General features: G+C 48.6%; 1 protein-coding gene across 2 annotated transcripts in view; it reads right to left on the minus strand.

Annotated features, from left to right (window-relative positions):
• GALNT16 (polypeptide N-acetylgalactosaminyltransferase 16) overlaps positions 1-26,396 on the minus strand; it is a 137,235-nt gene that overhangs the window by 54,679 nt on the left and 56,160 nt on the right. The window lies entirely within an intron of this gene.

A 26,396-nucleotide genomic window follows, 5' to 3' on the forward strand; every position in this document is an offset into this window, starting at 1 on the left:
CAAATCATGTTTAGCACCTATTACACAGAGTGGGCTAGACTCCATCTGCCTGAACGCTCTCCCAGCTCACAAGAGATGTGGTTTTGCCAGCAGATTCCAGCTGATATGGTCGAAGAAAAATATTAGTTCAAGTGGTTGAGAAAAGCCATTGATGAGCCAGTTGTCAATAATGACTCCCACAGTCACATGGAGTGAATTTAATGCCGGGCTTCTGGTGCAAGCATGACAGTCCTGGAACCTGAATTCCATTTTCTGTTCATAGAACAGGTACAGATTTCACCACCTATGGCTATGTAGCAATCTTAGGTATTAGCTTGCTTTCCCAAGAATGTAGATTACACAATTACATGTCCAACACAGCGTAATGCTGACATTTGACAACTATCAATACAGACACTGGGAGTGGAGCAAGACAAGGACATAGCTTCAGCCCCCACTGAAAAACATTGGAGCAGAAAGAGATTTTGGCTGAAGAGAAAAAACAGTGGTAAACTATTTGCTTAAAAACACAAAGGGACTATTGGTGTCTGTGCAACATTAGGAATTTAAAGACCAGAACAAATTATATACAGCAGCAGAGTCTGATGGCACAAGCCATGCCATGCCCAGCTGGATATAATGGCCAAATAGTTTTCTCTACTTCTGTGCGAAGAAGCGATGGAAATCTATAGGATCCCAGCTCTGTGAGAAAACACAGAAGGGTGGATTCTATGGCATCATTCCCACCTTCTCCTAACCCCACAGAGGTGGGTGATCCAGGGATACTGGGATCCCCTGTGCACATTAATTCTGATTTCCTCAGTGTTAGTCTTGATCAGGTTTCTGCTTCTGCAATGGGACTCCCCTTTAGAGGGTGCCTGAGGGCAACAGCCTATGGAGTAGTCCCTAGTAGCACAGCTATTGCAGGAGTCATACAGGTGGGATGGGAAGCAACGCAGAGAACCTAAAGCCTCTGCAGATCCTGAAGGATTCTGAAGATTTAGGGTGCCAAATTTCCTGCTATTTCCAAAAGGAAGCAACCCCAAGAGACCTAAAAGAGCTAGATAATTGGGCAACATGAAGGCAAATGAAATTCAGTGTGGACAAGTACACGGTAATAAACCCTGGAAGGAACTGAATTACTCATGCAAACTAATGGATTCTAAATTCACTGTAACCACTCAGAGTAAGTACCTGAACATCCCCGTGGACAGATCAAGGAAACCCAGCACTTGATGTGCAGAGGTGGGAAAACAGCAAGCAACATATTGGAATACATGAAGAAAGAGACAGAGAATACTGAAACTACTGCAATGCCATTATATAAATACATTTTTCATGGTGAGAGTGTAAGTTTTGTCAAACCAATCTCCAAAAGGATTAGCAGCAATAGAAAATTTTCAGCGGTGGACAACAAAAATTATTACAGGGTTGAGGAGAAGTTAAAAAGATTAAGATTGCTTAGTTTGGAAAGGAGATGAATAGAAGAGGGGACATAATAAAGGTCCAGAAAACAATGAATGCTATAGTGATCATCAGTCAGGTGCTCAGATTACTCTGTCTCATACTACAAGAGCAAGGGGATGTTTGATAAAATTGAAAGGCAACAAACATCAATAAAAGAAAATACTTTTTCAATACAATGCATAGTTAACTGGTGGAATTCATTGCCAAAAGATATAATTGATTCCAAGAGCGTAGTGTAATTCAAAAAAATATTAGAGATGTATACAGTCAGTTTCACTTTCTGGTTCTCAAACAACCTCATGCTCTTGAATTTCAAACACTGGAGGGGAAATTTTCACTAGTGATAACAAACTCTGAAACTTTTTTCTTTTTAAATTTCCATTCCTTTTAGGTTTGGTAAAACTGACATACTCCCCCAAAACACAGCTTAAATTCCAGGCACAAGCCATTTGAGCATGTCTCTTCAAATGTTCAGCAATCACACAATGTCCCTCCAATAGTTAGTTTTGCACTTCCAAGCCCTGGGAGAGTAACAGCTGCTTTCATTCTCAAGCATTATAGATGCATGAACATTGCACATGGTTCTGGCAGTGGTAACAACCCTTTCAGAGCCATTTAATTTAAGGATAAATGGCTACAAGTAAGTCATCTAGAGATTATGAGTTTCACATTATTACTTTTTAAATCTGTTGTATAAATAAAAACATTTGGAATGGTTTTTAGCCAAAATTGTTTCTAGTTTTTCATCCTCAGTCAGTATCTTTTTATCCCCTTTGTAACATTAAGAGCCTGATTATGTATTCTTTGCACAACTAAAACTTCTAGGAAAATAAATAGCCGTTCTCATCTCTCACTAACTTCAGCAGGAGCAGAAGCAGATCCTAAATTAGTAAGGCCAGGAAAACCTATTGAAATATAATGAAATCTGACTTCGTCCTTCACCCAGAACTTCAACTGAACACTGAACCCAAACCCTGAGGTTCCAATATTATTTGCATAATATTTTACATTGTTTCAGATGCCCTTCACATCATACCTATTGAGGTTCACCCACTCATTATCACATAGAGAGGGTGTGCAAAGTGGAAAGTTCAGGTGTCCCCTTCCCAGATCTTATCTTGGCTTTGAAACAGACGTGCTCTCTGCCTACTCTGTTTTTATTATAAACATTTTAAAGTCAATTTAGTGCCGATAACTGTCAGTTCTGGAGACTGAGAGTATGTCTGCACTGCACACACAGTCCGAGTCTGCAGGGCCCGGGTTTGTGAACTTGTGTTTTCAAGCCTGCGCTAGAGCATCCGCACTGCAGTAGAAACTCACAACCATGCTGGCGTGTCCATACTGCACTCTGCAGACCTGAATCAGAACTCCAGCTTCTGTGGGCATTTACTATCTTATCCCAAGGTTCCTAAGGCCCTCTGCTGCAAACCCTCCCCAGGGAGTCATCAGAGAACTTGCCCACGGCTGGTTGGAAGAGTTTTGGGGGGTGTTTGACCACAATCACATCCAGCTGAGCCATTTTGTGTCACATACTCCCTGCAGCCAGAGCCAACATGGATCCTGCCCTGCTGGAAGAACAGCTCCACCTCATGCTCTCCATCCTACTTCAGGACAAAGGCGGAGCATATGCAACATGCTGGTGAGCATTTTGGCAGCAGTTTTTGAACTGCCAGAGACACCTCTGAAGGGGAATACTGACATGCAGGCTGTGAACCAGGTGGTGCTGCTGCTCATGCCTGTTGTAGCCTTAGCTGCAGATTCCCCCTCTGTCAACCAGCACTTTTAGAGCAGGGCCACCAGCACAGACTGGGGGGATCACATCGTCATGCAGCCCTGGGATGACCAATAGCATGGTCAGAATTTTCACATGAAGAAGCGGATGTTCCTGGAGGTTTGTGATCAGCTTGTCACTACCCTCCTGTGTCAGGGCACCCACATGAGGCAGCTATGCCCATCCAGAAGCAGGTCACGAGAGCCACCTGGAAGCTGGTTGCCCCAGATGGCTACAGGTATGTGGCTAACAAGTTTGGAGCTGGCAAATCAGCTGTGGGTCTGTTGTTGGCAGAAGTTTGTGAGGTGATCAGGGGACTGAGATTTACCAAAAGGGGGCAGGCATTACAAACATTCCTGAAATAATTGCTGGCTTTTTGAGACTGGGGCTTTCCAAACTGCACTGGGGCCACCGATGGGACTCATGTGCCCATAGTCTGCCCACTACAAGGAGCACATAAACCACAAAGGGTGCTACTCCATCATTATGCAGGCCCTGGTTGACCACAGGGGCAGATTCATGGACCCTCACGTTGGATGCACTGGGAGGGTGTGTGATGCCAGGGTGTTCCAGAAATGGGCACTTTACCTTCATGGAGAAGCTGGGACATTATTCCCACCAAATGACATGGTTATAAATGGAGTCACTATCCCCACCGTTATGAAACCATATCCTGAGTTCAGAAGACCTGGCAAAAGAAGGGTCAGCTACACACTCAGTAGCTGTAGGATGATGGTGGAATGTGCATTTGGCAGATTAAATCCTGTTGGCACTGCCTTCCAAACCATATGGATACCAGTGTCACACAGTCTGCATTATTGTGGCTTGCTGCACCCTACACACTGCTTGTGAGGAGAAGGGGGACTCTTGTCGCCAGGAGTGGATTCAGGACACTGCTAGATTCCTGAACTGGTACACACATCCAGACTGTGTGCCTGTCAAGGCTGGTGCCAGTCCTGAATTCCTGGCATGCAATGGAAATCAGGGATGTTTTGTGTGCCTACATAATGAGTATTCACGGTCCCATCCATGAGGGGGAATGAAATGGTATCTGAGGTGGTTGTGTGTGTGGTATTTCTTATACATATGTAGGTATTGTGTGTCATGATAATTCCATAAACACTTCCATGTTATGCATTCTGTCCATACTGTGGGATAGTGTTGGTGGACTCTCCATGCCCAAGTCTGACAACATGGATTTGAGCTGCTTTCACACTGCAGAGGGCCTGGACTCTGACTCATGTCACAAACATGGGATCTGACCCAGCCCCCTACCAGGGTCCATGGGCCTGAGTCAAACTAATTTCTATGTGGTTGGAAGGGAGGCTTGGGCTCAAACCTGAGTCTGAGCCCGGGCTTAGTGTACAGTGTAGACCAGAGATAGGCAACCTTTCAGAAGTGCTGTGCCGAGTCTTCATTTATTCATTCTAATTTAAGGTTTCGCGTGCCAGTAATACATTTTCACGTTTTTAGAAGGTCTCTTTCTCTAAGTCTATAATATATAACTAAACTATTGTTGTCAAGTATCAGAGGGGTAGCTGTGTTAGTCTGGATCTGTAAAAAGCAACAAAGAGTCCTGTGGCACCTTATAGACTAACAGATGTATTGGAGCATGAGTTTTCATGGGTGAATACCCACTTTGTCAGACGTGTAAAGTAAATATGGTTTTTAAAATGTTTAAGAAGCTTCATTTAAAATTAAATTAAAATGCAGAGCCCCTTGGACTGGTGGCCAGGACCCGGGCAGTGTGAGTGCCACTGAAAATCAGCTTGTGTGCCGCCTTTGGCACCCGTGCCATAGGTTGCCTACCCCTGGTGTAGACATACCTAAAAAGTCCTGAGCCTCCAGCTGCTGAAGTAAATGGCAAAGCTTCCATTGGAAGCAGGACTGGACCTTGAAATCTCATTTATTACAACATGAGCAACAGCACTGCAAGACTCCCCATTCCAACCCGCTTCCTACACCAACATCCTCTCCTAAGAGAGTCACTTCCAGAGCAGGGAGGGAAACTCAGTACTCATTGCTTACACAGCCCTTGGCATTTGATAAGACTGCAAACAAGGTGTCAGGAAGGAGTAAACTTTCTTTTTTTACTATTGTCCCTGTTACAGTGCTGGAGATAGGAATAATCAGGCATGTGCTCTACATACTTACCACAACCTCTTTACCAATAGTCTGCTATCAGCACCCACTGCTATTCCAGTCCTGAACATCCATTACAGCTTTGCCAACATACCTGAGTCCTGACCAGTCACCCCTTGCAGTGTAATCACTTCTGATTCTGTCCATGAAGTTGATGGAGCTTATGCTCAAATAAATTTATTAGTTTCTAAGGTGCCACAAGTACTCCTGTTCTTTTTGTCCATGAAGTGTAGAGGCAGGTGAAACTATAACATTTCATTTTTGTCAAAAAAGGTTCTCTGACCTTTTCAGACCCTCATTAAGGGTTTGGGTTGGATTTCAGCACTGGGTAAAGGTTCTGGTTGGTTCTTATTTTACCCAGTTCTCCTGATCTCTGAAAACTGAAGCTTCCTCAGAACTGAGGCTGTGTTACTATGTACTATATCCTGAAACGTTCCTCTTGGGAAACCCTACCAAAACACACCCAGAGCACTGGCTTACTCAATGAGACTCTCCAAGACAGCAGGATTTTCATAAACCTGAATACCCCGTGACCAAAGTGCAGTAGACAGGCACAGCAAAGGGAATAAAACGTGATCCAAAATGCGGCTAAAACAAAGAGAAACTGATTTATTGAACAGCATCCCTGGAATGCAGATGTTTTACTACAGCACATATCACCACAGGTATCGTTGTGAATTCAAAAGACACATAGGCTCGAAGGCAGTACCTGCATGGATTCATGTGACAAGGCTTCCTAGGTATGCCAGAAAGACACTAGAGCTGGAAGATGTAAATCCCAGCTTGAGGAGACATACGAGTTAGTGTGCTAAAAACAGGATTGTAGCTGTGGTGGTGCAAGCGATGGGAGGGGCTAACCACGCTGAGTACGTACCTATGGTCTCCGAGGGGACTGCACTCATGGCAGCTAGTCCCTCCCACTTTTGTTTGTAGGATGTTCATTCAATAAGAGCTAGCACGGGTATGTCACCTCAAGCTAGAATTTATACCCCCAGCTCCAGTGTAGACATACCCAGTTAGGGATGGTTTAGGGATAACCCAATCCAGCAAGCCACAATGTGAGTATTAATTAGATAGTTCGCTAGAGCTCACTGAGGCCCAAAAAAGGGGCCTGCAACTGCCCTCAAATTTTGTTCTGTTTTAGTCATGGATCCACAAAGATTAAGGACAACAGGCCAGACCCTGCTATTTTGCTGTTCCTGGGAGGCTGTGTGCATGCCTTAGGGACTTTCTGTTTATAATTTTTTGAGGCCCCGTTCTTCTCTACATGACAGTCTAACTACTTCCTGTAAAGCTGGTTGATGAGAGCTGTGAATTCAAACAACCAGAAATTTCTATTTGTTGATCAAGGAAGAAGTCAGTACAAGCACATATTGGCGTTGGGTGCATTTATATTGATGTTTAAAAGGCGAAATATGTGCACTTACATACAAACAAGTTTGTTAGCAAACTGACAGTGTAGCCAACACTTGTGAAATACCCTAAAGGTCTGTCTCCATCCAAAAGACCTGTATCCATGGGGAACTATTAGTGGGATACATGGCAATAGAAGGGTAGCAGCTGATTCTGACTGATGGGTACAACATTCTCTGTGACAAAGGAAATGTGCTAGAGAATAGCAGTACAGATCACCAGGTGCTTGAAATCTGAGTGTCTAAACTAGGGATTAGCAAAGTAATTTGGATAAAGTCAGATCTGACCCAAACCTCCAAATGAATTCAAATACTGAACTCTGAGATTAGAAAAATGTGCATAATATTCCCTTCCTCCTTCATCATTTCTCATGTTTACATGGACTTTCCCCTTCCTGGTTCCAGCCAGTACTGGAAGAGCAGTGGGTGAATGGTGCAGGCTGTTAAGGTTGCTAAAAGCGTCCTATCTTCTATGGAAAACAGACCGTATTTTTGCTTGGTCCAAGAGACCATTGGCCATTTTAAGGTACAATTATCTCATGAACCATCGCAGATAGAGAGTTAGAAAATAGTGCCAAGCACAACCCCAGTTTTTTAACAGTGTATAGATAGTCTAGTCCTGGTAGTTGGTAAGATTTCAAACTTTAAGTGTACAACATTCTAATTACCACCTTGCTGCTTTGTCTCCCCACCACCAACACACTGCTCCCCCCATGCCCCGAACATTTCAGTTCCAACCTGATTCTAGTGGACACTTCTGACAGGATACATCCTTTGGAATTCTTAGCCATCCTCCTGGTAGGCATTTGTCTAGGGTTGCCAGGTGTCCAGTTTTCAACCAGAATGCCTGATAGAAAAGGGAACCTGGCGGCTCCGGTCAGCAGTGCTGACCGGGCCATAAAAAGTCTGGTTGGCCGCCTGCAGCAGGACAGACAGTGCCTGCCCGGTTCTGTGCAGCTCCCAGAAAGCTGCCGGCTTCTTGCTCTGGCTCCTAGGCGTAGGGGTGGCAATGGGGGCTCTGAGAACTGCTCCCCACCCCAGTGCCGGCTCCGCAGCTCCCATTGATCGCAGTTCTTGGCCAATGGGAGCTGTGGAGGCAGCGCCTGCAAGCGGGGGCAGTGCCTGCAAGCGGGGGCAGCGCGCAGAGCTGCCTGACCACCCCTGAGCCTAGGAGACAGAGGGAAATGCCGGCAGCTTTCTGGGAGCTGCCTGAGGTAAGCGTTGCCCGGATCCCGAACTCTGTGCCCCATCCCACGCCCCAAGCCCCTGCCCTAAGCTCCATCCTGCACCCAAACTCCCTCCTGGAGCTCACACCCTGCACCCCATCCCGTACCTCAACCCCCCACCCCAGCCCTGAACCCCCTCCTGCACTCTGAACCCCTCAGCCTAGACCCTCCTCCTGCACCCCAAACTCCTCATCCCTGGCCCCACCCCAGAGCTTGTACCCCCAGCCTATAGAGATCATACCCCCTCCCACACGCCCACCCCCTACCCCAGCTCAGAGCCCCCGCCGGCACTCTGAACCCCTAAGCCCAGACCCTCCTCCTGCACCCCAAACTCCTCATCCCTGGCCCCACCCCAGAGCTTGTACCCCCAGCCTATAGAGACCATACCCCCTCCCACACACCCACCCCCTGCCCCAGCTCAGAGCCCCCTCCTGCATTCTGAACCCCTCATTTCTGGCCCCACTCCAGAGCCCACATTCCCAGCCCAGAGCCTCCTCCCACACTCCCAACCCCTCATCTCTGGCCCCACCCCAGAGCCTGCACCCCCAGTCGGAGCCCTCACCCCCCCCCCCGCGCACCCCAACCGCCTGCTCCAGCCCAGCAAAAATGAGCGAGTGAGAAAGGGGGGGGGAGAAAGTGAGCAATGGAGGGATGGGGGAGGCAGAGAGTGGGGGCGGAGCCTTGGAGAAGGGATGGGGTGGAGCCTCAGAGAAGGGGCGGGGCAGGTGGCAGCACAAGGATGTTCGGTTTTCTGCAAATAGACAGTTGGCAACCCTACATTTGTCTAAGCTAACAAATGAAAGCTTTTTTTTTCTTCCCAAGCTCATTGTCATGCTTGCAGCAGGTCTGCTGGACCAGAGAACATGAAATGGATTCGCTGTGCGTCTGCCCCAATAAACACGCTTTGCCAAGAAGAAAGGGACAGGCCTACCTTACATCCTTCCCCTACAAATGAACACATACACACAAACAAAACCAGAAATAATAATCCTTCCAAACATCCCCCGGCTCTGCAACCCCGACAAACTACTTGATTTAATAAATTACCTCAGACTAGAGAACCTGCCAACCTCACTTAGACAGATGTTGCTATGGTGACCAAGAGGACAGCCAGCTGTTCAGCTAAGCTACAGGCCCCCTGCTAGCAGTTTCTTGTAAATGATTATCTGCATGGTACAGCTGGAATGGGAGCAGAGAATGCTTGTGAAGAGTGCTAGCTGTTTAAACTTGCATTCAGTTTTTGCAAACTGCCAGCATACCACATTGTGGGGAGGGGTTATGCTGTTCCATTTCTCTTTTGGCGCATGTGCACACGTCTGCTTGCACCCTTGCACATAGAATACAGCAAAGCAGGGCTAAACCAGGCAGAGCTGGCCCTGGGACGATTCTGCTGGGGGACAGAATGTCAGACTGGCATCTGCACCCCTCTCTCCCGTCCCAGCCCACTTTGTAGAGGATAGGTTTCAGAGTAGCAGCCGTGTTAGTCTGTATCCGCAAAAAGAACAGGAGTACTTGTGGCACCTTAGGGTACGTCTACACTACAAGACTATTTCGAATCTACTTAACTCGAATTTGTGGAATCGACCTTATGAAGTCGAATTTGTGTATCCACACTAAGGACACTAATTCGACTTTGTGAGTCCACACTAACGGGGCCAGCGTCGACTTTGGAAGCATTGCACTGTGGGAAGCTATCCCACAGTTCCCACAGTCCCCGCTGCCCATTGGAATGCTGGGTAGAGCCCCCAATGCCTGCTGGGGGAAAAAATGTGTCGAGGGTGGTTTTGGGTAACTGTCGTCACTGAACCATCAATCACGCCCTCCCTCCCTGAAAGCGCCGGCGGGAAATCTGTTCGCGCCCTTCTCTGGTTGGTTACAGCGCGGACGCCACAGCACTGCGAGCATGGAGCCCGCTGCGATCATCGCTGCACTTATGGCTGTTGTCAACTCCTCGCACCTTATCGTCCACCTCTTCCACAGTCAGCTGCTGAGAAATCGGGCGAGGAGGCTCCGTCAGCGCGGTGAGGAGAGTGGCGCAGACCTCTCACAAAGCAGGGTACGCCGCGCAGTGGAGATCATGGTGGCAATGGGTCAAGTTCATGGTGTGGAACGGCAATTCTGGGCCCGGGAAACAAGCACGGACTGGTGGGACCGCATAGTGCTGCAGGTCTGGGATGAATCACAGTGGCTGCGAAACTTCAGGATGCGTAAGGGCACTTTCCTTGAACTCTGTGACTTGCTGTCCCCTGCCCTGAAGTGCCAGGACACCCGGATGCGAGCAGCCCTGACTGTGCAGAAGCGAGTGGCCATAGCCCTCTGGAAACTTGCAACGCCAGACAGCTACCGGTCAGTAGCGAACCACTTTGGCGTGGGCAAATCTACCGTAGGGCTTGCTGTGATTCAAGTAGCCCACGCAATCGTTGAGCAACTGCTCTCAAAGGTAGTGACTCTAGGAAATGTCCAGGTCGTCAGAGATGGCTTCGCCGCGATGGGATTCCCAAACTGCGGTGGGGCTATAGATGGGACTCACATCCCTATCCTGGGACCAGCCCACCAGGCCAGCCAGTACATTAACCGAAAGGGCTACTTTTCTATGGTGCTGCAAGCACTGGTGGACCATAGGGGATGTTTTACCAACATCTACGTCGGGTGGCCGGGCAAGGTTCATGACGCGTGTGTGTTCAGGAACTCTGGTCTGTTTAAACGCCTCCAGGCAGGTAGTTTCTTCCCGGACCAGAAAATAATGGTTGGGGATGTGCAGATGCCTACAGTGTTCCTCGGGGACCCAGCCTACCCGCTAATGCCCTGGCTCATGAAGCCCTATACAGGCACCTTGGACAGTGAGAAGGAACTCTTCAACTACCGGCTGAGCAAGTGCAGAATGGTGGTGGAGTGTGCTTTCGGACGTCTCAAGGGGAGATGGCGGAGCTTACTCACTCGCTCGGACCTCAGCGAAAAAAATATCCCCGTTGTTATTGCAGCTTGCTGTGTGCTCCACAATCTCTGTGAGAGCAAGGGGGAGACCTTTATGGCGGGATGGGAGGTTGAGGCAAATCGCCTGGCTGCTGATTACGCTCAGCCAGACAGCCGTGCCGATAGAAGATCCCAGCGGGAAGCGCTGTGCATCTGGGAGGCTTTGAAAGCTAGGTTCCTCGGAGAGCAGGGTAACCTATGACTGTCCACTTGATTTACAGAGAAGCTGAACCTGAGCCTGTTTCAGTGACTGTTGACTTCGATCTGCGGTTACATACCCCGTTCTCCAGGTTTCCCCCCTTCCAACACACGTTTTAAAATAAAGTTAATGGAACACTGATTATTAACAAAGTTTTCTTTAATTATGAATTCCTGTTCTAGGGTTGAAACATGGACGCAGACTGTGGTGGGTACGGTGTGCACTGATGTACAGACCGCTTCTACACTAGAGGAATGACAGGCTCCTGCTCCTACAGCAGTCTCTGGGGGGAGGACGGTTGCGGGTGGGTGTGCAGGAAGGGGTGGGTTTGCAGGAAGGGGTGAGGGGTGCCGTCTTTGGGACGGAGTTTGGATGCAGGCTCTGGGCTGGGGGTTGGGGCGTAGGAAGGGGTGAGGGGTGTGTGGGAAGGGTGAGTATGTGTCCGTGGATGAGGGCTCTTGCTGGGGCTCAGGGCATCAGAGAGGCTCGTGGCTAGGGTGGAAGGGCATGGTAAGGGCAGCCTGCCTTGCCATTTGTGGATGCCAGGCGCTCGGACCCTGGGGCAACATACACCTCCCAGACTGACCCGGGGCAGCATACACCTCCCAGACTGACCCTGGTGCCTAGTGACTGCAGTCTGTGTGTGTCCTGCTGTTGATCCTGCCCCCAAGTCTGTACCCTGGTAATGGAGGCTGTCCTATGCAATTAAAAAACCCCTCCCCCCCCCTTCACACAAAGTCTTCTGACAAGAAAAACGGGACGGAAACAGTGAATAACAACAAACTACTTTTAATATTCAACTACACAGTGGGGGGATGAAACTTGGATTTGGGACTGGGTGATCCAGGAAGGGAAGCACTTCTCAAAATTTATGGCATGAGAGCTGTGTGGTACATGAGCGCTCTGCTGGGGTGCAGTGACAGTTTTCACGGCCCCTAGCGCCCCTCCTTCTTGTTATTTTGGGTGAGGGGGAGACAGGACTTTGTGGCGGGGGATTGCGGTTGCAGATACAGTGCAGGGGGGCTCTCTCCTCCTGCCTGCGGTCCTGCAGAACATCTACAAGGCGCCGGAGCGTGTCCGTTTGCTCCCTCATTAGCCCAAGCAGCGTTTGAGTCGCCTGCTGGTCTTCCTGCCACCACCTGTCCTCCCGTTCGATGTGTGAGCGCTGGTGCTGACATAGGGTCTCCCTCCACTGTCTCTGCTCGGCCGCCTCGGCTCTGGAGCAGGCCATCAGTTCCGAGAACATGTCGTCCCTAGTCTTTTTCTTTCGCCGCCTAATCTGTGCCAGCCTCTGTGAGGGGGATGGCGGGGCAGTTCGTGAAAGAGCCGCAGCTGTGTGATGGGAAAAAGGAAGTGATTTCCTTGAAAAGATACATGTTTGCGAACACTGAACACAGTCTACTCAGTTTCTGTGAACAAGACCATACAGGGCACCTAGTCTCACGAGCTCTCAGGACAAGTTCGAGATTTCGGAATACGCTTTCAGTGGCTGCGGTCTTGCACCGGAGATCGGACAAGCGGGGCGGTACAGCTGAATCCGTTTATCAGCCAGGCCTGGTAAGCCCTACACTATAGGCTGCTTAACAGTTAATGGATAGCTGTGCCCTCCCGCAGAAGGCAATCTGGAAAGCATAAAGTCTGACCCTGTTCCAGCCCCTCGCGGCTGTGCCCGGGAAAGATCACTGTATGCTTTTCCTCTGCGGCCTCCAACACGTGGCTGTTAAACGAAGGTCTTTGCTATGCAAAGTAAAAGTCAAGCATTCACAATATTAACAGTACACTAATTGCCCTACTTAGATGCAGCAGTCGCCGAACGACATTACCCTGAGGCGGGTCACTCGGAGAGAGAGAGAGAGGATGCTGCAAGAATCCCTGCACAGACCAGGACTGTATGCAGCCATGCTGGTCGAGGCAATGATTCCGCTTTATGTGAGGATGGCCTGGCGCGGAAGAGTGTGCTTCCACGGAGCACCAAATAAGGCACCTCTCCCCAGGAACCTCCTGCGGAGGCTTTTCGAGCACCTCTACGAGAGCTTCGTGGAAGTGTCCCAAGAAGATTATATGGAAAACTTTTTATATAGTTTTTATATAGTTTTTATTCCTGTTTTTTTAAGAAATAAATGTTTCCATGTTTATAACACTTACTGACTGATCCTTCCCCTGCTTCTGAGTCCGTGTTAACGGCCGGGGAGGGTTGTTAGGGGATCTCTGTGAGGGTGATGAAGAGATCCTGGCTGTCGGGGAAAGTGGTATTGTAAGCGCTGTCGCCTGCGCCGTCCTCCACAAACCCTTCCTCATCTTCCCCATCGGCGAACATCGCCGAGGAACTGCCCGTCGACACTATGCCATCCTCAGAGTCCACGGTCACTGGTGGGGCAGTGGTGGCAGACCCACCTAGAATGGCATGCAGTGCCTCGTAGAAGCGGCATGTCTGGGGCTGGGCTCCGGAGCGTCCGTTTGCCACTCTGACTTTTTGGTAGCCTTGTCTCAGGTCCTTGATTTTCACGCGGCACTGCGTTGTATCCCGGCTGTATCCTCTGAGTGCCATGGCTTTGGAGACCTTCTCGTAGGTCTTTGCATTCCGTTTGTTGGAGCGCAGCTCCGAAAGCACAGATTCATCGCCCCACACAGTGATCAGATCCAGGACTTCCCGGTCTGTCCATGCTGGGGACCTCTTTCTATTCTGGGATTGCATGGACTCCTCTGCTGGAGAGCTCTGCATCGTTGCAGGTGCTGCTGAGCTCGCCCCGATGTCCAACCAGGAATTGAGATTCAAACTGGCCAGACAGGAAAAGGAATTCAAATTTTCCCGGGTCGTTTCCTGTGTGGCTGGTCAGAGAATCCAAGCTTGGACTGCTGTCCAGAGCGTCAACAGAGTGGTGCACTGTGGGATAGCTCCCGGAGCTACTAAGTTCGATTTGCATCCACACCTAGCCTAATTCAAGATAGCCATGTCGAATTTAGCACTACTCCCCTCGTCGGGGTGGAGTACTGAATTCGAACTAAAGGGCCCTCTAGGTCGAATTAAACGGCTTCCTGGTGTGGGCGGTTGAGCGGTTAATTCGAATTAACGCTGCTAAATTCGATTTAAAGTCCTAGTGTAGACCAGGCCTTAGAGACTAACAAATTTATTTTAGCATAAGCTTTCGTGAGCTAGCCCATGAAAGCTTATGCTCAAATAAATTTGTTAGTCTCTAAGGTGCCACAAGTACTCCTGTTCTTTTTGTAGAGGATGTGGCACAGAAAAATGCAGGACGTGGCACAGGCATGGCTGCAATGGCCCTTTGGCCACCCTTCAGGTAGCTTTAACTGGTGCCAGAGGGGTGAGGCCGGCAGACCAGATGCCCGCTTTTGTCAAGGCTTTAGGCCTCCACTGAGCACTGACAAATTCATTACTGGAAACCAGTCTGTTTCACCTGTGTCTTGGTATGGTTACGATGTGTATTGGACTTATAACAATGTGTTTAGATGTTAAGAAATACATGTAGGCTGCTGCATGCATTATCTCATTTATATCTTTCTCACATGCTATAAGGTCATATTTAAGTTTTGCTTTGTAACTGTAAAAAATGTTTGCTCTGAAGCTGTGAATCCAGTCAGGAAGAATATCTCCTGCCATCAAGAAGGCCCATCAAAACTAAATGGTCCATTGTGGGACATCACAATACAAAGACTTTTTAAATTGCCTCCTCAAACTCATGAAGAGGATGCGTGCAAAGGGGCTCATGCCATCAGCTTGAATTCTGGAAGAAGGAAATAAAAATAGCCGATAAGAAAATGTTTCACCTCTTTTGCTGCTTGGACTCTCCCAGGGCTGAAGCTATGAAACAGAAGCAGAGATCCCTAGGGTCAATCTGTCTTTTAGCCCTAAACGACCTTCACAGCTGACAGATTACTACAACTCTGTCACCTTTTGGAACCCGTGACTGTAACTCATTTGCATATATATGCTTTCCTGCTTGAACCTTGTAATAACTCTCTCATATCTTTTCTTAGTTAATAAAGCTTTAGGTAGTTTACTATAGGATTGGCTACACGCATTGTCTTTGCAGTACGATCCAAGGTGCAAATTGACCTGGGGTAAAGGACTGGTCCTTGGGATTGGGAGTGCCCTGAACATTATTGTGATTTTTGGTGTAAATCAACCATCTATCACTAATTCCAGCTTGTCTGGGTGGCAAAACAGACTGGAGAGCCCAAGGGGACTGTCTGTGACTCCATGGTAAGACTGTTATAGTGCTTTAGGAGTTCACACTTGCTACTCGGTTGGTTAAATCTAATTACAGAACACACAATCAGTTTGGGGTCTCAGCTCTGCTTTTTTGACAGTCTGCCCTGAGGCTGGCACTCACGGCTGAGAGCCACTCCAGACAGTGTGACAGTAACATTTTACATTAATTTTTATATAGAAAAGAAAAACAAGTCAAGAAAATTGCACACGCACAAGTCTAGAGTAAAATCCTGGCTCCACTATAATCAGTGACAGAACTCCCCTTGACTTCAATGGAGCCAGAATTTCACCCCTAAAGGTCAATACAGCATTCAGGTCAAGAGAAAGCATGCACTCAAAACCAGGAAATGCAGTTAATATTCAACCTTAATTCCAAGGCCTCATGTACAGGACTAAAACTAAAGGACCAAATTGAGAGGTGATATGTGTGGCAGTCTATGCTGACAGGTGGGTGCAAGGGAGTCACAAGTTTCACAGATTTTTAAGGACAGAAGGGACTCTCATGATGATCCAGTCTGATTTCCCACAGACCATAGAATTTCATCAGTCAATGATTCCTGCAAGCAGCCCATATGTCCTAGTTCAACTAGAAGTTATCTTTTAGAAAAACATCCAGTCTTGATTTAAAGACGTCAAGTGATGGAGAATCAACCATGTCCCTAGGTAAGTTGTTCCAATGGTTAATTACCCTCACTCTTAAAAATGTATCATCTCCAGTTTGAATTTGTCTAGCTTCAGCTCCCAGCTACAGGATTTTGTTATATCTTTGCTTGATTAAAGTGTCCTCAACTATCAGAAAACTTCTCCCCATCTAGATACTTATAGACCATGATCAAGTCACCTTTTAAGAATGGTTTGGCTTGCACTCCGAAGAGTCAGAAGAAAATAAAGCAGGGCTGGCTCTCTTCCATCCTCCCGTTATCTGATTTTCCTGTTACAACCTTGCTCTTCTAGCTCCTCGGTTTGTAAGTTATACCAGCTGAAGTTCTAGAAGATCAGAAGGGAGTCTTACATGCAGTAGACACACTGTATTGTCTCTGCCATGCTTTATTGCTCAATGATACAGACTCTTAAACCTCAAAACAATTTAGGAGATGAAAAATACAATGGAAGTGCATCTCTCTGTTCCTCACCTATTTAAAAACAACATTCTTAACCATTGTTATCTTATGTCATTAGCTGCTTAATCACCACCTCGGCCTGGGTGGTGAGCAAGGGCTAGAACTTGCAAGATAGTTTAGTGCCTTCACCTACAAATGTCTTCTGTGGGAAATGAGAGTGCTCAGAACCTCACAGGTTCAGGGCCTAGGTGAAGTTAAGTGACTGCCCAAGATCTATTTCAGTCTTTGCACCTATCTCCAATGCACACATTAACATCTTACGAGACATGTAAGTTTTTAATTTAATTATGTAAAAAGTGCATATGTATTTCATATATACACACACACACAAATATGGTTCACACATATTTGATTTTGATCCTACTGATGGAGATGGCGCTTTTGGTTTTGGAAAATTCTTGCTCCTATACAAAGGTTGCCATTCCTGTTCATTTCTTATAGTTTAAAGGATTTTTTTAAAACTATCTAGTGGAAAAAAATAGAAACGTGGAAAGACACTGAACAACAGAGCGGAGGTGATTCTTCAAAAATGCTGAGAAACAGCATGAAAAGGAAGCATGTGTCATGGTTCGTCTTTTGTTTTTGTCTGAAGTTGCTCCTGTTTCTGAGGACACCTCTCTAGACTGCATATTTCCTTGATGACATCTGGCCACAGTGAGGCAAGACTGAGGTGAAAGTGCACACATGGAATAACTAAGGGATTGGACCATCCACACTGGACACAGAACAAAACTCTCAGCAAGACCCCTGCCAGCACCATCAAAATGAGATCCCAGTGGGAACAAGCTGAGCAGAAGCTTCAAAGATGAAGGTTTTAGCCAGAGGACTGTCTGAGTTCAGACATCTGTTAAGCATCACATGGCAAGCCCTTTATCAAAGTCTAACTACACGGCCAGAAACTGTGAAGTACTAATGTGTTTTATGGTCTAGAGATGTTTTATTTAAAGTTTATCTGTATTTTATATATAAAATCTGTAAAGTGGTGTTGGGTTCTGGGAACAAAAGGCCACATAGAAAGGGAAGTTATTTCTGGGATAATCTATCAATCTTGTATGTTTTACATACACACACAGAACGTGCATCTCATTTTTAAATGTGAGACATCCGCATGGTTTTTCCAGACAGGGTTGGTTCTTTCAAAATGTATTTGTAAGCAGGGGAGAGGTTTTCCAAATATTTGACACTCAAATGGCCATTAAGTGCCCATATGCTGGACCTGAGCTCCTCAACCCAGACTTGGATGCCCCCATTTCAAAATGTACATCATGGACAAATTCTGCAGTCCCATCCAAGCCAGAGTTTTGCCTGAGTAAGGAGCTAAATAAGGGTGGTAGGATTTGATCCACTATTGCCACCTGAATGAGGACTACATGATCATGTCAGTAGTCCACTGAAGTCAATAAGGCAACTCACATGAACGAGGGCTAGGACTTTATTAAAAATATCAAAAAGACAAGATGGGTGAGGTAATATCTTTTATTGGACCAACTTCTGTGGGTGAGACAAGCTTTTGAGCCCTGTGTAAGCTCGAAAGCTTGTCTCCCTCACCCACAGAAGTTGGTCCAATAAAAGATGTTACCTCATCTGCTTGTCTCGCTAATATCCTGGGACCAACCCAGGTACAACAACACTGCAGACAATAATTAAAAGCATCAGTCATGTAAGATGTATGTTCACATCCCCACCCACGCTGGTTGCACAGACACAGCATATGTATGTATCTCCCATGCTGTTTTACTAATCTAGTCCCTTTGAACTCAAATGGCTTGAATCATGACTGTCTAGAGTGAAAGGTGTCCCCGGAGGTATTGGTTCACAGACAAGGTGGAAGCTACTTCAGACCTGTCAGGTTGCAGGATCATTCAGGTTAACTTGTGTTCTTCTGGCAGACGAGGGTAAAAGTCAGTCTGAATGACTGACTGACCAGAGATGGTGTAGCAGGGGACAGCAAGAGAGAATCAAACAGTCGCCTAGAGGGAAATAAGCACACCTTTGGGCAGGTCTACATTTAAATGCTGCCCCGGCGCAGTTGTGCCACCTCTGTGAGAGGCGGTAGCTATGTTGACGAGAGAAGCCCACCATCGCCATAGTGCTGTCTACGCCGGGGGTTATGTTGGTATAGCTGCGTCGCTCAGGGGCGTGGATTTTTCACACCCCTGAGCTACATTATTATACTGATGTAAGTTTGTAGGGTAGTCACTGAATCAGAGTAGGTTTTACATGCATCTTTATAAGACTTGAGTCAAGAAGGGAGACAAAGCTTAATAGCTTCTGGTTTCTTTTTACACAGAAATTCAAATGGATAAAATAGGCCGAGTTAGGGAGTGTAATATATCTATAGCACTGCAAATGCACTAGCTGGAATTTAATAGCCACATCACGTTGTCCTAGGACTGCAGTGGAAGTGCAGTAAAAAAACCAAACATATGTTCATGTTTTAAAGATATTTTATGATTTTATTTTAATTCAGAATAAAATAGCCCAAAAGCATTCTTCATACTACAGGCCCACGGAAGCTCTCTGGCGAGGGCTCCTAGACTGTGAATCCCAGGGAGTAATTGAAAAAAAATATTGTGTTGCTTTTCTGCTAACTATATGTCTACAGTCCCACAGTAGCTGAACACTTCGTGCTAAAGTAATCAGCAGTGAAATAGTTAACCATATAGGCATTTAAAATTATCCTCATTAGGGTTAAGTTAACACCAGTTGGGGTGAATGGGCCAGGCTGACCCCAAGTGTTCAAAAATTAGGAGATTTAAAATGAATAAGTTTGGAACTTTCTTTCTGTTCCTTTAGGGTGCACTGGGGTCACATTTTGAAGTTTTTCCTCTGCAACTGTGAGGGCTAACTGTGATGTTAGAAAAGTAAGCTGAGCTATTCCCTTGATTACTTGTCTCCAGCAGCTGAGGCTTTAAGAAAAGCACTCAATATTGAAAGATGCACAGTAACACAGCAAGAGTTCATAACATGGATCACACCTCTCAGAGATGTGTGCACATGGTTGGCAGGGGGAGGGCAGGCCAACTCATGTCTCTCTTCAGATATGTCTGCACTGCAGTTGGGAAGGGGCGTGCAATTGCATCACATGTAGGCATACCCAAACCAGCTAACTAACATAGCAATGGCAGTAAAACCGCGGCAGCATGGACTTCAGTGCGGGCAAGCTGCCTGAAGAACTACAGAGTGTTCCAGGAGGGCGTGTACAACCCACACTGAAGCATGTGATGTTTCACAGCTATTGGCACACCAGCTAGCTAAAATATGTTTATCTCGGGTACATGCTGCTGTACACACCCCGACTGCAGTGTGGACATACCCTAAGGCTAACAGGACTGCTCCCATTGAAATCAGGGGGTTTTGCCATGCATTTCAGCTAGGGTTGCGAACTTTTGGATTGCAGAAATTCGAACAACCTTGCCCCGCCCTCTGCCCTGCTCTGAAGCCTCACCCCTTCTCCAAGGTCATGCCCCTGCTCACTTCATCTCCCTCCCTCCATCACTCGCTCTCCCCCACCCTCACTCACTTGCTCATTTTCACCGGGCTGGGGCAAGGGTGAAGGAGGGGGTGAAGGCTCCGGCTGGGGGTGTGGGCTCTGGGGTGAGGCTGGGTATGAGGGGTTTGAGGTATAGGAAGGGGCTATGGGCTGGAGGGTGGGGCCGAGGGTTTGGAATGTGGGAGGGGGCTTCAGGCTGGGACAGGGTGTGTGTGTGAGGAGGTGAGGGCTCCAGCTGGGGGGTGCAGGCTCTGGTGTGGGGCCAGGAATGAGGTCTTTGGGGTACAGGAGGGGGCTCCAGGCTGGGGCAGAGGGGTTCAGAGTGCAGGAGGAGGCTCAGGGCTGAGGCAGGGGGTTGAGGTGCAGCAGAGGGTGCAGGGTATAGGCTCTGGGAGCAAGTTTGAGTGTGGGAGGGGACTCTGGGCTGGGCCAGGGAGTCGGGGTGTGGGAGGAGGTGTGGGATGTGGGCTATGGACGGCGTTTACCTCAAGCATTTCCCAGAAGCGGCCAGCATGTCCCTCTGGCTCCGCACCCTGCCCCATCCATAGGCGTCCCCCCTGTAGCTCTACTGGCCATGGTTCTCAGCCAATGGGAGCTGCGGAGCCATTACTCGGGGCGAGGGCAGCACGCAGAGCCCCCTAGCTGACCCTGTGCCTAGGAGCTGGAGAGGGGGACATGCTGCCGCTTCTCGGAGCCGTGCAGAGCCAGGGCAGGCAGGGAGCCTGCCTTAGCCCTGCTGCGTTGCCAATCAGACTTTTAGTGTCCTGGTCAGCAGTGTTGACTGGAGCCACCAGGATCCCTTTTCGACTGGGCGTTCCAGTCGAAAACCAGACGCCTGGCAATCCTAATTTCAGTGGGACCACAATTTGGCCCTTACTGCTTTGTTTCTGTCTGAGGATCTTGTAAATTCAACCAGAGAAAGCAGCACCAGGTTACAGTACATTCAAAATCAGAAGGGCTAGAAACTACTCCCCAACCCCTTTTAATTAATTGCTGGGGCCACCAAAGAAATGCTGATCTGGCCCACCACAGATAATCCCTCTGACCCGTCTATGCAGCATGCAATACGACATGCCCTGAGCATGGGGAACAGTGGCAACCGACTTCCAGAAGCCACTGTAATGTCCTGGTTCAGTGAGAGAGATCACAATTGTTTCTCTAGAGGCTGGCAACACAGGCCAATCTGCCCCTACTACCAGCAATGGGATTGTCTTCACTAGAAAATTAGGTCATGTTAGAACATGACCTGGAGAAGTCATGTTAACTAACATGATGTTAAACACAACTTTGGCAGTAAGTATACACAGGGCCAGGGGATTGCTAACATCATGTCAGCTGGCTATGGGTCAACTTGCTTGGACCACAGGCTTATGCACAAGAAGCTGACAATGGTTGAACACAACTTGTCCTGGTCTATACTGAAAAAAAAAACCTTGTAACTCCTCAAAGTTGTGTTCTAACACAACTTGATTTTCTAGTGAAAACAAGCCCTTGGCTATCCTTTAACTCAAGTGGTAAATGCCTGCATTCTGGGAGCCAAAAAGCCCTGGGTTTCATCCTCAATGCTGCATAGATGCTATTTATCCTGATGACGATGGTGATAAATCCATGGCATACGCAGCCATAGATTTATTACACAATGAACACTCTGGTGCAAGGCATTCCATATGTGCTCTGACATGCATTAGCTCACATGCGCTTAGGTTTGTAATATGCAGCATATTTTTCCACTGGTGAAAAGCTCATTGTCCATTTGTCAGCAGAGATTTGAGAATATCAGGCCGTTGGCATTTTGTTTAGAAGCCAAATGAAATTCAATGGAATTGATTGAATTTTTCACTTACTGTGCTGCTTCAATTCCAAGCAATCAATTTGAACTGACAAGACCCTCAGTGCTTGCCTGGGTCTCCATTTGCAATGGCATTAAATTCACCCAAACCCATTGCAAATTTAATCAAGGATAGTGCATACCAATAAGAAGCAGAGCAATGGGCTCTGTAGTGGGGTGGTCACCCCTGCTTCTGCCCTGAAGGGCTTAAAACAGCCCTGGGAGAGGGCTGTGGCAGGGAAAAGCTAGGCTGATTGGGGGAAGCGGCCACAGCTGGCCCTATAAGAAGGCTGAGGGCCAAAGGCTGTAAGAGTTTCTCTAGCTGTAGAAAGAGAAGGACCTGGCTGCCTGGGAGCTGAGCAGGGTACCCAGAGTAGAGCAGGGCTGGGGGAAGGCCAGAGGAGCTGGGGGAGCTCCAGCCTGAAAACCCCACTGGCTGCAGGCCTTGCTAAAGGCCAGGAAAGGTACTGGGGCTACAGAAGTGTAGCCTGGGAATAGGCAGAGGCAGCTGGTTCAGTCCCCCTTGCTGATGATGAGTGGTTTACAGACTGCAGCCTGCCCCAGTGAGCGGGGGCTAGATGGGGACTGGCAGTAGCCACTGAGGCAAGGTGAGGATAGAAGGTTGGGGAGACCCAGATTGTGGGTTACTGCTGGGGGCAGAACCCTGACATAGAGGGGCACCGGGGTCTGGGAGGGGCATGGGGGGCAGCAGCAGGTGAGACACCGGCCTGCAGAGGGTGCTCCAGGCTGGAAGAGCTAATTCCCAGGATGACCTGCAGGAGGCGCCACACCAGTGAGTCTCACTTTGCTACAGGCTCATATATGCCTGTCAACAGGAGCGGTGCCAGAGTTTCTGGCGCCCTAGGCAGAATTTGGGGGGCGGCATTTTGTGCGCTCCCCACGGGGCGCGCGGGAGCTTCCAGTTCCACTCCCATCGCGCCGCCGAAGAAGGACCGTCCACCGAAATGCCGCAGGCGACAGCGGCAGTCATCAAGCTGCTCAATTGCCCGACGCTGTTTTCCGCGGCACGTCGGCAGAAGGTCCTTCTTCGGCGGCGCGATGGGAGCGGAACCAGAAGCTCCCGTGCACCCCATGGGGAGCGCACAAAATGCCCCCCCCCCGAATCCTGGCGCCCTAGGTGACTGCCTAGGGTCACCTAATGGAAGCGCCGGCCCTGCCTGTCAAAGATAAAAAACAACCCTGTTACGCTACTCAGGCCTTTGCCACACCAGATTTCATAGATTCATCAATTCTAGGACTGGAAGGGACCTGGAGAGGTCATTGAGTCCAGTCCCCTGCCCTCATGGCAGGACCAAATACTATCTAGACCAGGCCTGCACAACATACGGCCCGCGGATCCTCACTGTGCGGCCCGCCGGGGGATTCTAAATCCCCCCCACACGGCGCTCTGCGGGCAGTCCAGAGCCCTTTGAATCCCAGCCGCTGCAGGGAATCAAAGGGCTCTGGACTGCCTGAAGGAGCAGGGAGCCCAGAGCCCTTTAAATCCCAGCCGCGGCTGGGAATCAGAGGGCTCTGGGCTGCTGGCAGCCGCGGGGAGCCCAGAGCCTTTTAAATCCCAGCCGCGGCCGGGAGTCAGAGGGCTCTGGGCTGCCCGCAGGGGCAGGGAGCCCAGAGCCCTTTAAATCTCAGCCGCAGCCGGGAATCAGAGGGCTCTGGGCTGCCTGCAGCCGCGGGGAGCCCAGAGCCCTTTAAATCTCAGCTGCAGCCGGGAATCAGAGGGCTCTGCGCTGCCCGCAGGGGCAGGGAGCCCAGAGCCCTTTGAATCCCAGCCCCTGGCCGCTGATTGCCCCCTCCCCAGACCCCTGCCCCAACTTCCCCCCAGGACCCCCACCCCTTATCTAAGCACCACTAGTCCTTGTCCCCGATTAGCCCCTCCCGAGACCCCTGCCCCTAACTGCCCCGTGGGACCCCAGCCCTTATCTAAGCCTCCCTTCTCCTTGTCCCCAACGGCCCCTCCTGAGACCCCACCCAACTTCCCCAGGACCCCACCCCCTACCTGTCCCCTGATAAACCTCCTGGACTCCCATGCCTATCCAATTGCTGCCTGTCCCGACTGCCCCTCCGAACCTCTGCCCCATCCAACCCCCCCTGCTCCTTGTCCCTTGACTGCCACCCAGAACCCCCTACCCCTTCTCCAACCCCCAAACTGCTTACTGTGCCACTCAGACCAGCGTGTCTGGCTCCCTGCAGCTCCACACAGTTGCTGCCATGCTCCCCCATGGAGCCCACAGCCCTCTCCCACCCCCAGCACCTGCCTTCCAGATTTGAACACCTCAAAATTCAGGAGTGCTCAAGCTCGGTTTGGGCAGCTTTTACTTCATTTCTCCCAAATCAAATATACTGATCCACTGTAACTTGCTGTAGAAAAAGTAGGATAAAATTGAGCAAGAAATGCTTATTAGGACTGGAATTGCTATTTTCAACAGTCATTGCCTTTTTGTTTGTTTGAAAGGAAGACAGTGATATTGCATTGGCAAATTCCCCATAGAAAGAAAGAGTGGAACAAAAGAATAATAAAGGCACCTCAACTTTTCCTCATTTATGGAGGACAGTCTTATAATATGCAACCAGATATCCTCCAATCACACAAGCTGAAAATTATTCCACTTTACTGCAGCTCTGTAACCATATGGGAACCAATCCTGTCTGTGTTTTGTGCACATCCAAAATTCTGGCTGAATGACCCGCCCTGGGAGCGAGTTACCAGTGACCCAGTGCTGGGGTGGCAGGAGGTGGGGGGGGCACTGGTGGGGGGGAGCCAGGGCTGGGGCAGCAGCAGGGTGGAGGGAGGGCACTGGTGGGGAGGAAAGGGGGAAGCCCAGCGCTGGGGTGGCAGGAGGGTACAGGGGGAGCCCAGGGCTGGGAAGGGGGACAGCCACATTTTTTTTTGCTTGGGGCAGCAAAAAACCTAGAGCCGGCCCTGCCGGGTTACCCCAGCCGCCGGAGCCCCGGGCACTTTAATTTCACCCTGAGGGCTCCCAGCCACCTCTTTAGCTGGGAGCCCCTGGTTGATTTAAAATAAAATATCACCTCCCCACCCCCAACCTTTCTTTTTGGCCCACAGCTGTTTTGGTGGGGCGGTGCTGGGGAAGGAGGGTTTGTTTCCGCAGGGCTGGGCGGCCCTGGGGCGGGGTGTTTCCTTGGGCTGGGAGGTTTCGGCCCTCAGCTGTTTTCTTTGGAGGAATGTGGCCCTCGCCGCTTTACGAGTTGTGCAGGCTTGGTCTAGACCATGCCTGATAGACATTTATCTAACCTACTCTTAAATATCTCCAGAGATGGAGATTCCACAACCTCCCGAGGCAGTTTATTCCAGTGTTTAACCACCCTGACAGTTAGGAACTTTTTCCTAATGTCCAACCTAAACCTCCCTTGCTGCAGTTTAAGCCCATTGCTTCTTGTTCTATCCTTAGAGGCTAAGGTGAACAAGTTTTCTCCCTCCTCCTTATGACACCCTTTTAGATACCTGAAAACTGCTATCATGTCCCCTCTCAGTCTTCTCTTTTCCACACTAAACAAACCCAGTTCTTTCAGCCTTCCTTCATAGGTCATGTTCTCTAGACCTTTAATCATTCTTGTTGCTCTTCTCTGGACCCTCTCCAATTTCTCCACATCTTTCTTGAAATGCGGTGCAGTTGCACTATTAACAAAGGCCCATAACTGCATTCCTGCTCTGCATTTTAATCACTGTCAACTAAGAAAGAGTTTGGTACTTTCCTAAACCCATTGTCTGGGTAGAACTACTGAGTTGGTGTTAACAGCAAAGTCAAGAATTTGGCAGAGTTCTGAGATATTTTGGTGTAGCCAAAATATCAGTAATTGAATTCTACAATCATCTCAGCTCAAAAGGGAACACTACATGTTAAGAACTGTAGAGCCACAAGCTATCATTGGAGGAATTCTGTGGTCAGTGGTATGTAGAAGATCAGACTAGATCAATGGTTCTCAACCTATTTACCATCGTGGGCCACATATGCAGTTCTCTATGTGTTATGTGGGCAACATCCACACATTCTATATACTACCCTTTTGGCACTGAGGATGTCACATGGGCCACAGCTGTGTGCTGATTGGGCCACAGGCGGCCCACGGGCTGCAGGTTGAAAACCACTGAACTAGATGATCAGAACAGCCTCTTTCAGCCTTAAAAATCTATTACTCTATTAACCCCCATTCAACACAAGGAGATTTACTTGAGTAATCCATTTGAGTATACATAAGTCACAGTGTTGTCACCTCTTGCAATTTTAACTGTGGGTCTTGCAATATTTGGTGTCTTTCTTAAAAACTCAGCCCCTGGAGTCACATGATTATGTGAGAATCTCAGCTTTCATTTAAAAAAAAAGTAAGTTTCTAGCCCTCTGTGTTGCAGAAGAAAGCTGGGAAAGGTGAAAGCTAAAGGTTCAAAAAAACAGAAGACAAATATAAGGATCCAAAATTTATTATTTTTAAAATCTCATTATTTTGAAGCCAATGGTTTTGGGGGCCTATGACAGGGTGTACCAACCCCACACTGGAGAGGTGAGGATTAATGGA

The sequence above is a fragment of the Mauremys reevesii genome, linkage group 4, assembly GCF_016161935.1.
Source record: "Mauremys reevesii isolate NIE-2019 linkage group 4, ASM1616193v1, whole genome shotgun sequence".
In the NCBI taxonomy this organism is placed as follows: Eukaryota; Metazoa; Chordata; order Testudines; family Geoemydidae; genus Mauremys; species Mauremys reevesii.